Below are 15243 nucleotides of genomic sequence, written 5' to 3'. Positions count from 1 at the left end.
ACTTTATAAAAGTGTACCTGCTTAAAACAGGCCCCAGAGCTTTGGAACAAGGGCTCCTTTCAGATACATTAGTCCACAGGTCTTTCTAGGCTTAGTTGGGTTGAAACAGCCTCTACTTCTGTCTTAGCCTGCTGCATAGCTTATTTACAGTATTTATTTATATGCTGCCTTTCAGCAGAAAGTTAGCAAAGTGGTTTACAAAGCAAAAATGGACAACAATTAAAACACCCTAACTCTAAAGCTTTGGTTACACTTTATAATCCACCCTCTTCCATCAGTTGAATGTTACTTGAAGGCCTCACTGGAGAAATTCCAGCAGTGGATTATTCTCACAAATCCTAGAGATAGAGGCTGTCAGAGATGCTGATGGGAAGGAAGGCCTGAAGCCATCTCCTGTTGCTGTTGTAGCCTGGCTGGCCCCATAGTAACCATATAGTGTGGTCCTGGAAGTGTTGTTGCATATATAGCCCAAGAGGTTAGTGTCCGAAAGAGCTAAGGGTAATATAAAATCTGGCTAGGACATAGCAATTTGGAAGAAATTACTGGCAGCAAAAACAAGAGCACTGTAGCATAAAACCCAAACACATTTATTTTGGCAATGGATAATACTCCTTAAAGGTTTATGCTTCCACAAGAAGCAGTGATTGCCACCAACTTGGATGGCTTTAAAAGATGATTGGACAAATCCATGGAGCATAAAGCTATCAGTGGCTACTAACTCTGATGGCTATGCTCTGCTTCAACTACTGTCAAAGGCAGTATGCCTCTGAATAGCAGTTTCCGGAAGCTGCAGGAGAGGAGCTTGCTGTTGTGCTCAGGTACTGCTTTTGGGTTTCTCACAGACATCTGGTTGGCCACTGTGAGAACAGGATACTGGACTAGATGGGCCACTGACTTGATACAGTGGGTGGGATCTTCTTATGTTCTTACGCTGTAATAAATGTGTTATAGTCTTTGAGAGGTTGGATGGACCCTTAGCCTGTTTAGCAGCAAGAGCAACACACCTGCTACCTCCACTGAAAGTTGCTTCTATAAGCAATGTGGACCATAGAGAGAGGAGGTTATGTCAAGAGGGAGGGTCCTCATAAGGCAGGGATGAAGAACCTGGTCCTCCTGATGTTGGGGGTCTTGCAACTCCTGCCAGCCTGCCAGTGGGTAAAAATGAGGAGTATTGTAGTCTAACAACATCTAGAGAGCTACAGGTTCCTCATCACAAGGTTTTTCCCATGGGTGTATGAAAGCTTTTGGTGGGAAAGAATCCTTTCATTTTCAGAGCATCCTAATAATTTGTTCTGGCCCACCCTGAAGAAATATGGCCTCCTCTCAGATTGAAGGGAAAGTCCTTATAGTCCTGGAATGGGCATCAGATGTTCAGAATGCCAGTAGTACTTACCTCCCTTTTCCTGAGCTCTTACTCCTGTTATACAGTGGTACCTCGGGTTACAAACGCTTTGGGTTGCAAACGCTTCGGGTTACAAACTCTGCTAACCCGGAAGTAGTACCTTGGGTTGAGAACTTTGCCCCAGGAAGAGAACAGAAATCGTGAGGCAGCAGCAGGAGGCACATTAGTGAAAGTGCGCCTCAGGTTAAGAATGGTTTTGGGTTAAGAACGGACCTCTGGAACGAATTAAGTTTGTAACCCAAGGTACCACTGTACACTGTTATTGTATATGTTTTGGGTACAAATACTTGTACAGGGTTAATATTCTAAACAGAGAGGCTTGTGATTGATAACTGGAAGGGGATCAAAAATCGTCTTTTAGGATGCCTGTTAAATTGAAAATATTCAGTGTTGGCATTCCTCACACAGGTTTCTTTTTTAAAAGGACATGTTCTGCTTAATTCTTTTGATTATTTGCCAAGAGAGTCCTCCTTTGGCAACATGATATGCTTTTTTAAAAAATAGCATTTTCTCCTTTCATGTCCCCATTCCCCTGTTAAGTTTGCCAGCAAGAGAACTATCTGCATCTTAAAACTCTCCAAGTCTCTGCAACCAGTCCCCCCCCCCCCCGTTTTTTATTTTTAGTTTTTGAAATAGGCTGCAAGTATGTTTTGTAAAGATAGGAGCGATCCCAACCTTCCTAAAATAAAAATTCAATAGAGCCCTGGGGTATGTGTTCAGGGAGAGTGTGGATCAGGTGGCTAGCACCAGAATGCTTGGCTTTATAGTGCTTAATATTGCCCTGGGGTGCCTGCAAATTGTGATAGAGAGAGATGGTGCTAGAGAGGCTCTTTTTTAATACGTGGAAAGAAGGGCGGGGTTGGGGTTGAAGCAGCAAGAAGAGCGTGTATATTATCCCACTCTGAGGGCAGCAGCTTTCTTAATTTAACTTCACATAAGGGAGAGAGGGGATGTTAGAGCTGGAAGAGTGGGTTATTTTTAGCAGGTAGAAGGCTGCTCGTAGCCAAAGTTAAATGTGAGAGTACAGGTGTGAGGTATGCATACGTGTGTGTGTGTGTGTGTGTGTTGTGTGTGTGTGTGTTGTCTGAGGCAGGTTAAATAGGCAGGTCCATTGAAAGGGGTTTTAGGAGCTGGAAGGTGAGGAGAATTGAACACACACACACACACACACACACACGTTGGGGTGACTGAGCAACAGAACCAGCTCTCTGGTGTTCCTGTGGAAGGGTGGGCAAGGGAGTGAATGAGTATGAAGTTAGGGTTAATTGGCAGGGGTGCAGGCAAAGGCCAGAGCTGCAGCGAGGGCCATGCTGAGCCGTGAAACGGGAGGAAAGTGCCATTAAATCTGCCAGCAAGACTCCAGCGGGCTCAGTCTTTCCAGGTCAGGTAATTATCCTTGTGAAATATTCATGACCCCTTATCCCAGATGCTATTTCAGAGCAGCAGGGGGGGGGGAGAGAGAGAGGGATGTGAGAATGAAGGCTCGGGAAGATACAAACACACATACGCATAGCTACATCGCAGCATGGAATCTTTACAAATTACACACCGTCTCGTGCCTCCTGCCCACCCTTCCTCTTAAACACAGGCAAACATCCACGAGATTGTGCAGGCAGGGCTTCCTGTCCAGACAGAAGAAGATGGGGGTGACCTGCTATTGTCGCGGCAGTCAGCAGCCCGCCTCATCTTTGCCACAGCAACAACCCCCCGGAAAACATAGCGTCTCTCTTGCTTCTTTTGTGCGGAGCCGCTGTGGAAACTGGAAGACGCGTCGTTCCAAAAGGCTTCTGGGGGCTTGGCTCTCCCCGAGAACTGCCACCAACACTGGCCTCTGTTTGTGTGAAGAGATGCGCCGAATTTGCTCTCATTAGTAATCACAGCCACTGACGTCTAGGTGACCCATTTGTTCCGGTTGCTAACCTTTAAGTCCAATTTGCTCCTAAGCTGGGCATGGGCGATCCTTAGGACGAATGGCAAAAATCTGTCGTGCTGGGATGAGTCACAAATTCCTATGCCTTGCTCAGTTGCAAAGGTGGACTTTGATAACATGGTGCCCTGAACAAAGGCAAAATTTCCTCCCTCCCAGTGGTGTAGCGTGGGTTGTCTGTCAGCACCCAGGGCAAGGCAAGTAATTTGCGCCCCCTAACCCATGGATTTGTGCCCCCTAACCCGTGGATTTGCGCCCCCTAACCCTAACCCCCAGATGTTGCGCCCGGTGCGGCCAGGCCCCCCTGCACCCCCCACGCTACGCCACTGCTCCCTCCCCCCCCCCCAATATTTCTTATTTTCTCAATAATTTCCTTTGGTACAGTTGCCTATTTTATGGATCTTCTTAGTAGATACTCATATAAATACATTTGTTGTTGTTTGTTGTTTTGCACCTACTAATCTTGGCACCCTATGTGGGAAAACCGCCCACATTACCCTGAAACCGGTGCTGCTTGCTTGCCATGAGGAGTGCAGTACCCCATATAGGGCAGTGGCGGGGACGCTGTAGCCCTCCATATGCCGCTGGGCTCTGACACTCCCAATTCCTAGCTATTGGCCATACTGGCTGGGGCTGATGGGAGGCAGAGCCTGATAACTTCTGGAGGACCAGAGGTTCCCCATCCCTGCCATTGGGCAAAATAGACCTCTGTCCTCACTTTCTCCTGTGTGCTGAACTATTACAGCAGGGCAGTTTGGGGAATAGGAAGCTAAATGCTTTGCGTACCTTACCTCAGCCATCTTTGCAAGAGCCTTGTTACTCAGGATGCTTCCCAAATTTTAGGTTAAAGGGTATGGCTTGATGCAGGGGTTGAGATTTGAAATGGGGCTTGCTGCAGCTCAAGTTCTGTATTTGCTCTTAAAATACCTGGCAGCAACTCCTCCAGACAGGTACTCCTGAATCGGGTGTTAATCCCACACCTTGTTGACTTGCTGTTCCTATGAGCTCTCACAGACTCCTAAACAGAAGAAGTATTTGTGTACCACTGCCCTGCTTAGCCACAGCTCAGCTGCCACAGTCAAAGGACTGGATCCTGTGGCCAGAGTCCTGTGTGTGCAGTCTGTCCACTGGGTGTGGCGTCTACAGTTGGAGTGTTCTGCCCTGGACAGGGCCAGTGGTGGACCTAAATTCTAGGGGCCCTGAAGCTCAAACAGTCATGGGGGCCTCTTTACAAACAATGTTTGTAAACATTGGGTAACCAATGTTATCTTCTTCACTGGGGTTGTTTACAACATCTGTGCTACTGACTCTCAAACTTTGGGATTGTGTGTGTGTGATCCATTAGAGTCATGCAACTCAGATTGGTTCTACTAGACCCAATGTTTCTAAACAAGTAGTTTCTGCCGCCCTGAAGCTTAGACTTCATTAGTTTCATAGTAGATCTTCCCCTGGGTAGGGCCTAGTGAAGGGCTGTAGCTCAGTGGCAGAGAATTTGCTGAGCAAGCAGAAGGTCTTGGGTTAGATCCCCAGCTGGGAGATACCCCTGTTCTAGAGAGCATGGCATCAGGCAACTTTCTATGTTGTTCCTAACTAGGGAGAAGGAATAAATGATGCAGACGAAGCCATTATTCAGATTGTCTTGTTGTGAACAAGTGAGTCAGAAACTGCAGCTTGTATTATTACCTTGCTGTAGAATTTCCTTTTGGGCGCCTGCACAGCATCCCCAGCACTGCCTGTGCTTATGTCCCTTCCGTAAGGGAGACCAATTCCAAACACTTTGAAGGGAAGCATATGGAGAAGATAATTAAGGAGCGATCTGTCCATTCCACATTGTTCCGCTTTCAGTTGTTGGAAGAAAAAATAGGAAAGCAGTGGAATATGAGGCTGCCCCCTCTGCGCAGCCAGCTTAACAAGTGAATTAACTAGTCTCTCTCTCTCTCCTCTTTTTTAATCCACTATTTACTAATGACGGTTATCAGGCTTTACAGAGGGCAAAGTGACCTTCCTTTCCTCCCCAAGCGGTATGTAAATAAATGAAGGAGTGAAAACTATTGACATTTCTCTTCTTCTAAATGAAGCCCTGATGAAATGTAGATTGCCACTCCGAACACCACCTCTTTTTTCCCATTGTTAAAGGAGGAAAGAGGAGGCTCTGTCCTTTTTCCGCAAGGGCATCTTGAATCAGCCAGTGGTAACTGTCCTGTCCTATGCATTCATCCCCTTAACTCTGCCCTTCTGGACCATGCAGTGAGAAATTTGCAATGTCAACATCCCTGGAGTGACTTGTTTCTGTGCAGCTCCCTAAATTTCCTGAATCAGTCAAGAGCTGCATACAAAGGAACTTGGTGTCACAGATGGAGAAGTGCCATTGGGGAGAGCTTGCTTGAGCAAGCCCTGGCATTGTAAGAAATTAAATGCAGCCAGGTGTTCTAGCCATCAAGATATTGTTTTCCTTTCCAAGCTTAACTGAGCTGGATCAATGCAAGTGGCTTATCCAGTCCCTTTGCCAAGGGGTCCCATTAATGGTTAGCACTGAAAAACTGCCAGTGCCACATTTAGGAATAGACAGTGATGGGGAACACTTTTCAGGGCCACATTGCTTTGTGAGATACTTTCCAGGGGCCACATGCCAGTGGAGGGCAGGAGCAGAGGCAAAAGTGGGTGAAGAAACTCTCTTGACTGCTCTGTTCCAGGCACATAAAAACCAGGAACAAGAGGCAGTGATGGCCACCAACTTGGATGGCTTTAGATGAGGACTAAAGCAGCCTCTCATTGGTTGCAAGCCAGAATGGCTATCTTCTGCCACCTTCATTGGTGGCTACTGAAAACCAGTTGCTGGAAACCTCAGGAGGCAGAGTGCTGTTGCCCTCAGATCATGCCTACAGCCTTCCACTAGGCAACTGGTTGGCCACTGTGACAATAGGATGTTGGACTAGATTGACCATTGGCCAGATCTGTCAGGGCTCTCCTTTTGTTTTAATTTTCACTGTTCAGGGACATGCTCTAGCCAGGCAAAAGAAGTCAAGGAGGGAGCAAAGCAGTCTTGGGGATGTGTGGCCTGGGGCATGCCCTGACAGCTGGATGGAGAGGCCTGGAGAGCTGCATTTGGCCCCAGACCTGAGGTTTCCCATTCCTGCCGGTGGTCCTGAACTTTAAGACACTTAACCCATGCCCTAAAGAGTAAGCACCACAGAACTTGGTGGAACTTCCTGCTGGGTAAAGATGCATAGGATCAGCCTGCACAGAAACAACCTGGATTGCAAACTGCTTCAATGCTAACGGTGTCACATAATTTGAGAAAATATATTGATCTAGCCATTCTGTTTTCCTTTTCTGAAGCAGTAAGCTAGAAAAGAAAGCCTTTTCTCTTATTCTCCACATCAATATGGTGCTTTGCAAGCAGAAAGTTAAACTGGGCTTAAGTGCAGAGCTTCTTGGTGCAGTCATGGAGCAGGATTTAACTTGAACCTGCGCTCACTGCTGGAGCCTACCAAGTGGATAGCTAATGCCGTTGTATCAGTACTTCAGATCTGGATTCATCTATATAGAAAATGGGCTCTCCATGTAAGGTGCAAGGCTCAGCTCAGAGAAGGCTTTATCTGGTATTTAGTGGCTTTGTGACTCTAGCAAAGTGACTGTCTCGGTGGAAACTCAATGATGCCAATTACAGAGGCCAGATGTATGGCCCATTTGTGGTTAACATGTTCTGTACATATGTCACTCACTCAATAAAACAAAGCAAATTCCTCTTTTTAGCATGGAAAGGCATTCTCTGGAAGAGCACTGCTGTGCTTTGTCAAACAAAGCAAATCACTGCTGAGTTGAAAGGTCAAGGATGCATTTCAGAGGCTGACGTGCTTAAGTAACAGTCAAGGCTACCGAAAATAATCAAAATTGAAATGCATGTGAAAGACCCCTCTTCGTTCTGTCTTGCTGATTGGGTCGCAAACTCTTTTCCTAGCAAAGCACTTGTGCCTTAAACTGCTTTCTGACTAGCATGTCAAAAAATTTCCTGTCGTGGTTATCTGCATGCTGCAGCAAGGAGCTGATCTACCAAATTTCTTCTTTTTATGCAGCTGTTTAAAGGTATCTTTGGGGTGGAGGGGAAGCTGGCAACTCAACTTCCCAGTTCCCAGAAGGCCGTTTCAGAAAGGAGTTGAACCACTGAACCTTTGGTGTTGTGGTGTTTGGGCTCAACTGTGACTGGAGTTCTTCTGGTCTGGTTTAGAGCCAGCCAGATTCTTAGCCAGAGGGAGCCAGCTGCCTCAGGCAGCAGATCCAGAGAGGCAGGGAGCAGTGGCAAGGTGGCGTTGAGAAAGCAGAGTTGTGCATGACACACAGCCTGACCTGCAGCTCTTAAATCAGCCTGCTTGTCTCAGCTGTGATGGCAGACCCGGCCAGTGTTCAAGTAAGATTCAGTTGCCAAATCAGTCCAGTTGGCTTTTTTGGTGATTTGTTTTATATTTGTAAATGGCTTAGAAACCACGCTTTGAGAGGGGGAAACCGCTATACGAGATACTATAGATATAAATCACCATAAATACACCCTTTGGCAGGGAACTTGCTGTTGAATTAACAACTATGTGTATGTGATTCTTGCATCAAAGGTGAAAAAATGGTGGTTTCAAACTGCTGTCCTCTCCCAGTCATGGGACTGGCATTTGGAGACTGGCGGGAGAAAGGGAGAGGAAAGGCAAGATTTCAGCCAAATTTAGAGACCTGACTCTTTGCTAGATTTGACATTTAATTGCCCCTGCAAAAAAAGCATCCTATTTTAAGAGTGTGTATGTAGTTAAATATTTCTATCTCAGTATAATAAGAGCAATAGGATCGTTACAGGCCAAACAATACACTTTTAACCTTTGTTTTAAGCAGAGGGATTTGCACTTTGGCCTGTTTAGTTATAAATAACAATTGTTCAGCAAGAACAACTGCATGTGGTCAGCACCCGCTCCAGCTTTGGGGAGGGAGAGTCCCTTGGGTGAGATGCCCTCAGTGGGCCTCCACCTCTGATCAGGTCCACCTCTTTTTTGCCACTTGCCCCACTGCCCACTTCCTTGCCCTCCCCCCAATGTGGCCAAATCTACACAAATGCTTGGAGAGTGCGAAAGCACATGCAGAGGATGCTACTCCTCCATTTCCTCCCTCTGGCAGCTGCTTCTATGCTCAGAGAGGGCATATTACAGGCAGATGAGGAGAAGGAGGAGGAGCAAGATCAGGAGCTCAGTGGAGGGACCTCTGCTCAGGAGGGAAGCCTCAGCAGGTACCAAGTGATGTTGACCATGTCCTGTCTGAATGGGGGAGGGAGGAGAGACCAGAAGGATTGGCTCCTCTCCTTTCCCCACCTCACTGTAGCATCTCTGCCATTGACCTGTTTGCCTGCCTGCTATGGATATCCATCACATAAAAGCAACAGGACTCTGGCATGCCTGCAGTTTCCCAGAGGGCAGGTACCGATGGACAAAATATATATTTTAAAAGAACCTCCCCAGACTCTCTGGTTGTACATCTCCATGATGCTTTCTGATGGTTATTAATGAGTGTGCCATCAGTTTCTATTTCAAGTCAAGCCCACACGGCTGAATCCGTAACCCGATGCCTTTCCACAGCTCCCATTTAGGTTCAAGGAAGTAATTCTCAGCCTCACACAACAAAATTTTGATCTGTTTTTCAGTTCAGGTTTGCTTTGACTCTCTTTGTCAGGCAGCTAATGTGGCTGCAGCGATCCCTGCTTTGAGCATTGCCTTTCAGTGAAATAGCTGGAATTCTGGCCTTGGACCTGCATATTTCACATCACTCCTTATGCTGGGTTTCACTGCTGTTGTTGCTTTTAAATCTAAATGCTGCCTTCAAGGAGTGTGCAGACTTGATGCATGATTTTCATACTTCTGATCATGCCACACGTCAGGGAACCGGGGGCCTGGCTTCCAGATCAGAGGCCAGCTTCCCAGAAGGCTTCTCCCCACATATGGCTTTTCTCTCTTCTGCCCTGACCATATTCTTCTTCTACTTTTCCAACGTAAATAGTCTGCATAGGGCAGAGGGAGCCAGAGTGGGGATGCACTGGTTGTGGTGGTGGTGGTGGTGAGCTTAAATACTCCTGCATTGTTGTTGTTGTTGTTGTTGTTGTTGTTGTTGTTGTTGTTGTTGTTGTTATCATTATCATCATTATTAGCATTATTTTTTTCTTTACCATCCTTCATCTGAGGATCACAGGGCAGTTTACAATATAAAAACACATAAATACATACCATAGCAACAAACAGTAACTCCAACACACACAGTTTAAAAGGCCACTGAATGTTTATTTACCCAACGGCCTGGGAGAAAGGGAATGTTATTGCCTAGAGATAAGTAGTGAAGGTGCCAGGTGAGCCTCCCTGGAGAGAGCATCCCTGTAGCAGCAACAAAGAAGGAGACTGAGCTGGACGCAGCTGCAAGTGACAATCCTTGTGTCATTGCCCCATCAGGTCTCCATGTCTGCTCTTTACTTTTAAAAGCCGTTCACATAAGTGCTTTGAGGGCATAAATGGCATTTCATCTCGTTTGGCCCTTGCATGAGGGAAGCAGTTGCCGCTTTTCTCATCTAGGAAATAAATGCATCATGCATTCACGGCTGATGGGCGACTGAGGATACAGCTCCTTACGCTGTTCTATGAAACACTCCCATAGTTGTTCATCCTTGTTCTCTGCACTTCTGGTTTTAGGAGGAAATGAATTGCCTCTCTTGAAATGGCCGTTGGGTTCTTGTTTTGTCTCTGACACTGACCGATTGTGTGCTCTTGGGTCTCTTTCCTTCCTCTCCCGCATGCGTTTGGCACCACTGAGGGAGGAGAGTCTTTCTCATTCTCTCCCACCACCTCTTCAAGGACAGAGGATGCTGCTAGCTCAGTTGGTGGGGACTGAACTGCAGCTGGTCATTGCTCAGTGGCTCACACCCATCCTGCCCTGGTTCAAGGGTCAGCAGGGAATTTGTTCCCCTTGCCACAACTCATTGGGTGGTCACTCAATCTAAGGTTAGTTGCATTCCAATTTGATGGAAGAAACAGCTGTTCGGAGGGGGATCAGGAGGATTAGGCGGCAGGAAAGAAGAAGATAAAGGCCTTAAATGGTTTTGTATCTTAAAGACATAAGGCTATTAAGATGCTAACATGGAAAGGGAAAGATATTTCAAGAACCCAGGACATCAAACAGCAGCGCTGAGGAATCCGGTTAGCCTGGTGACGAAGGCAGAAGCAGAGTCCCACCTTTGTAAGAATGGGGATGCTGTTTGCCTGGACTGACCTCACAAAAGGAGGCCCTCATCTTTTAGGCATGATCCAGGCTATTGCCTTTGTCGTATCATCAGTCATACAGATCCATGTTTTCATAGAATGATCCTTTGTAATCCAGGGATTCCAGTCCAGTTTTTGATAAATGCACTTATTAGGAAGCCAAGCTCTCTGCATCAGCTCTGAGCAAGTGTTGCTAGAGTGGCCAGGTATCCTGTTTTTACAGAGAACAGCTCTCTATTGGAAGGGCTGCCTGGTTCAATATGATTTGACGGTAGGAAGAGAGGGTGAGCAGTGTTTGTGTGTGTGTGTGAAGTTGCCCATCAACCTCACCTGGATGGTAGTAGACTGAGCAAGTCAGTCTTCCATTCTATGGTGGGGATTCTTCTGCTTCTATTTAAATTATGCCCATTATTACTAAATCTGCATTTATGCAAGTAGTAGACAGGACAGGAACCTGTTCTCTCTCGTCCTTGTATTGGTAGGGCCTTTCCTCTTTTGCAGCAATGTGTAATATTAGGCAGGAACCCTCCCTGGGTCATCTTGGCTTGGAGACCCTCTGCTGAACCATATGCTGGGTCCTCTCCCACCACCGAAAGCCATGCCATGTTTCTGCAGCTGGCACCATTCATGCCCGCCTCTGCCCCTGACCTGAAGAACTTCTGCAGCCCAGAGTGTATGCCAGCTGCTGCAAAATGGCTTTCCCCCCCACTTCCTACCCTCCACAGCGGCTCCCCTTCTTTCTCTGCACCCTCCTGCCCCCCTGCAAAATTTTCTTTCTGCAAACCCTTCAAGATGACCCCATCCCTGCTCTTGATACGAGAACTTTTCCCTCTTCTGACACACAGAGAGATGGAATCCGAAGGCGAGGCGATGGCACCTGGCTCCTTCAAGCTCTCATGATGTGGAAAAGAGACAGAACTGTGCCACTAAATATTGGATAGGCCCTTCTTTGTAAGAGAGACGAGAGGGGAGGGGAGAGCCCACTAGCTGAACCACAGGTCAAGGTGCCTGAAAGCCTGTCCTGCTGCATTCATTTGACTAGGCTGTCGCCTTTCTTTCCCCTTTCTGTCAGCCACCTTGCTCTAAGAAGCCGGCAGATCAACCCAGGCATGATTCAGCTGCTGACAGAGTTTATATAGTACTTAGGGCAGAAGCTTGCAACTACTGTCAACTCTGCTGGGCTCAACAGGGCTCTATAAACACAAATAAATCTCAATGATCCCGGTGGCAGGAACACTCCAGCCAAATCGCAGCTGGAAGTCCTGCGTTTGTGAAAAGCCTACGGGCCGCTGCATTCCCTTCCCTTCCCGCTCCAGCTGCACAGGAATAATGCAGGCTCTGTGAGAGCCACGCGACCCGCGGGGGTAAGCATTGATTCCGGGAACACCCCCCCTTCCCGCCTCGGTTCTCGGGGTCACTCTGGCAGGAGCGGCAAAAGGAGATTGGTCTTCTGGGGAAGGCGGCCAGGATGAGCGAGCAGGTTGGAGCAGAGAGGAGCGTAGGCTGGCAGGCAGATGCGGGGAATGCCAGGAAGCCATTCAAGGGAGCTTTCAGAAAATAAATCAATCGAGAAGTGAGAGAGCGGCCTACAAAAAGAGGGCATGGGAATGGTATGGAACTGGACTCCATGCCTCCCCTGAGCCTTGACGTGACAGCCAGCTGTAAATTTGACCTTCCCAGAGACATCCGCATGATGGCTATTAAAAGAACATGAGGCGCTGGGAAGTAAGTCAAACGCATCTATTTGGGGCAGCAAAATTACTTCCATTCCCAAGGCAGAAAACATGTGTGCAACCTCTCTTGCGGGTGGAATGGCACATTATCTTGGCCAAGTCCTGCTGAAATCCCTTCATTTACATGCAGAAGTCGTGTCCTCTTTTGCATCTGGGCACCGCAGGATAAATCAGTGGGTGGAAGAAGAGAAGGGTGCTAAACTTCTCCTACACCTACACTAAATTTTGAAACCTAAATGATTTGGAATGCAGACATTGCCGTCCAGCACAAAAATGACATGTAGTGCTTAAGAACCAAACTAACGTCCCAAAGTCTATGCTGAATTAGGTGACTGTTAAACCACCATGAAGTGAGAGGTCCATGGACTGGCTCTTCTGACATCTTTTTGTTTGCTTAAAAGCAGCCATATAGAGGAGGTGGAGTGGGAGACATTTGGGTCCGGGCTGCCGTGCTATGGAAGCGAAGTTGAACATTTCCCCCTACAATGTTTCCATGATTTTATCAAATCTCACATGCCCAGCTGCTGTTCATCACAGAAGGGTATAGTAATGCCTCTGCTTGTTTGACTCCATGGCTAATAACAGCATCTGGGGGGGGGGGTGTCTTATTTGATCAGGGAAACAGTGCAGGAGAAAGTGGTCTTTCTCCCTCCTTTCCACCCAGCACTGTAACCACAATCCAAATCCAAACCCCTTCTCCACAGATGCTTTTAAGCAAATGAAATGACATTACAGAATCCAATTTCCCATGTCATGTGTAGTTTGTTGTCCCTGAGACATCTTTGGAATCAATGGTCTTAAATGTGCCTCTCTCTGAACTGATCTGTTTTCAGTGGACAATGGATATTTGAAACCCACTGCCATAGGATTGGGTGAAAGACAACCATCTTCAGAGAAAAACTAGACAGGTAGGTATCAGCAAAGATGTTCTGGGCATTTCCTGTCTTGTGGAGGGTAAAGCATGAACTACTGGATAGAAGGAATGTGTGCTGGAGACCTGCTAATCTGTATTAGTGCCCTGGGCTGTGCTATGCTTCTTCCAAGGCTGCCTGCCCTAAGCTGGTACCTTCCAGATACTGTAAAACAGCAACTCCATCAGTGCCAGCCGGCATGGTCAGTGGTGGTGGGAGTTATAGTTCAATAACAATTTAAGGGCACCACATTGAGGATGGCTGTCCTAAGGCATCTGAAACTGACCATTATAAGGTGCAATACACTGGGCTTTTCAAAAATCTCTTTCTCATTTAAATGCAGGCTGCTTCTGGAGCAGGGGATACTCGGCTTATTTAACAACTGGAGATGCAGTTTGGAAGTATGATTTTGTATTCAAGTCATCCAGCACTCAGACATTTTCCTCACCCAAATGATTCATACACAACACTTTCTGAGATAATTTCAAATGCATTTCTTGCTGTCGTTGCTTTTTAAAGACCTGGTGGTTTCAGAAATATGGCAGCCTTTACATTCTTAAAAGTATGGAGCACCACAGGATAAATCCCACTTCCACCCAGGTCCATTCAGACACAGGCCCTGCTACACACCCCTAAGCTAACCTGCTGCCTTTGGGTGTGATGGAACATCACCAGACTAACATCTGACTGGATTCTGACCATGAAATGGAACCATGACCCCATGAACCACAGCAAGCCTTGGAAACTCTAACTTTCTTCTCAAAGCTTCTCCTTTTTATGTCCATGGAGTTTTCTTGGCAAAATACTGGAGTGGTTTGCCAATTCCTTCTCCACCTGTAAACACCTACTAAATAGCAAAATTATAGTTACCAATTGCCTCCGAACTTTTGCTGAACAAACTCTCCACAGTTCAATTTTGAACCGTCTCAGTTTTTACCAGCTTTCTTGGGGTTGCGGGGTGTTGAGGGGTGGTGGTTGAGAGCAATATCTGTTTCTGGCTCCTAATGTTGTTTGTCACATGCATTCTGATGGTGCCAGGCACACAGACCTTATCACATTCATCCTCTGGGGAATTGCAGTTCCCTGCATCATCAGCCATGGTTCAGAGCCACTTGCAAATGCAACCACCCCTCCCTTGCCAAAAGCAGACTCCGTTCAGTAGCAAGATAGGGTATTAGATCTAGATGGGGGACAGCAAGCAAGTGAAACACTTGCAACAACAGAGAGAGATTGGACTCCAATCGAGAGACCCTCTTCCTAAGCAGAAGACTGCTTGGCTGGCTAATTTGGTCACGTAGTTCACAGCAATCAATGAGCGCTTCATTGAGAGTAAGGGGCAGGCATTAAAGAATTTCTGCACATAAGCTATGAAGCAGCTGGCTTTGTTATTCACATAGTTTCATGGTGATCAGTGAGTTTCACTGAGAGTAAGGGGATAAAATTAAAGAACTTACGTGCATGTGCTTACAAAGCAGCCTCGTCAGCCTAAACTCTGACTGCCCATGTGCAGAAACTCATTTTACATTCTGACCCAGAGAAGATCTGGAGGAAGTGACTCTCGATTTCTAGTTGAGCATTACAAGCCGGACAAATTCCTACTCCAAACCAGGGAATTAGGAACTCCGCCAGCACATCTCTGCTCCCCAACCCACACTGATTCATAGTTTTTTCTCCTGTCACTAGGAAAAGGGAATCCTTTTCCTTGAAATGTTTGAAGGTGTCAAACTTTTCAAGTCCACAGCTGGACTTGGCCATAGCAGGGCAAGAAAGAGGCTGGCCAACAACATTCTTGCCTCACTGAAACAATATTATCCATGTTTGAAGTAGGTTCAGTGGGTTTATTCCCAGGTGAGTGTACATAAATAGCAGCCAGAATAATATTTATTAAGTCCCCTCCTCGCCCCTGTGGCATAAATGCTCATTGTTATTTTGGAATACTAAAGGTGATATCCAATTAAACCATACTCAGAGTAGACCTATTGAAATCAGTGTCAAT

Source organism: Podarcis cretensis (genome assembly GCF_951804945.1).
Source record: "Podarcis cretensis genome assembly, chromosome: 1".
Lineage (NCBI taxonomy): Eukaryota > Metazoa > Chordata > Lepidosauria > Squamata > Lacertidae > Podarcis > Podarcis cretensis.
This window is presented reverse-complemented; position numbering follows the sequence as displayed.